Source organism: Pygoscelis adeliae, unplaced genomic scaffold (genome assembly GCF_000699105.1).
Source record: "Pygoscelis adeliae isolate BGI_AS28 unplaced genomic scaffold, ASM69910v1 Scaffold114, whole genome shotgun sequence".
NCBI classification, from domain to species: Eukaryota; Metazoa; Chordata; class Aves; order Sphenisciformes; family Spheniscidae; genus Pygoscelis; species Pygoscelis adeliae.
The window spans coordinates 3,919,336-3,920,151 of record NW_008824587.1 but is presented as its reverse complement, the minus strand read 5'-3'; positions in this window follow the sequence as shown (position 1 = coordinate 3,920,151).

Here is an 816-nt window from a genome sequence, read left to right as displayed (position 1 = left end):
GGGGTCCCCCGGGCTGGGGAGGGCGCAGAGCACCCCGGCATTAACCACGTATTAAATTGAAATAGCCTTGTGTTCAATTTTTTTTTTAATCCTCTTCGTTTCTGTGCACACTTATTTATTTATGGTTTTGTTCCAAATAAAGGTGTTTTGTGCCTGAAGAAAGCAACTTCCTTCAGCATGTGGGAGGGGGCTGCCCTAGCAGCAGCCCTGACTTCCCGGGGCTTTAGGTGCCTCCCTGTGTGGCCTTGGACCATAGAAGGGTCATTGGTTGGATGTGGCAACGCCAAAGGGCCAATGTCCAGCACCTGAAGGTCCAATCCTGCCCCATCCTCAGGTCCCTCGGTCGGCGAGAGCAGAATGCGGCCTTTGTGCAGATGGAGGCTGTTCCTAAAAAAGCTGTTTCAGTCCTACTTTACGTCGCTGGCTGGAGGGATGGGGGATGCTGGCCCCGAGGACCTGAGCCCACATGTCCCCAGGTTTGGGCCATTGGGTCCGATGATGGCCGCGCACCCAGGTGAGGGTGCTGCGGTCAGATCCCATCACTGGAGCTCGCTCTTGCTTCACCTGCATGGGGGCACTGAGATTCCCCCAAAATGTCCTGCCCTTTGGGTTAGGGGTTTCCCATCCCCCAAGGCCAGGTCTGCTGCTGGTCCGGGGTCCCTTGGGCACGTGTGAGGGGGAAAGTGGTTTTGCCCCATGCACAGCCCCCTGCCCCATCCCCTCCTGCCCACCCGGGCTCCCGCATCTCCTCCTGATGGAGTTTCAAATAAATTCAACCTTCCCCTGCCACGCTGTGCCAGGGAGGAAAGCCGGGGG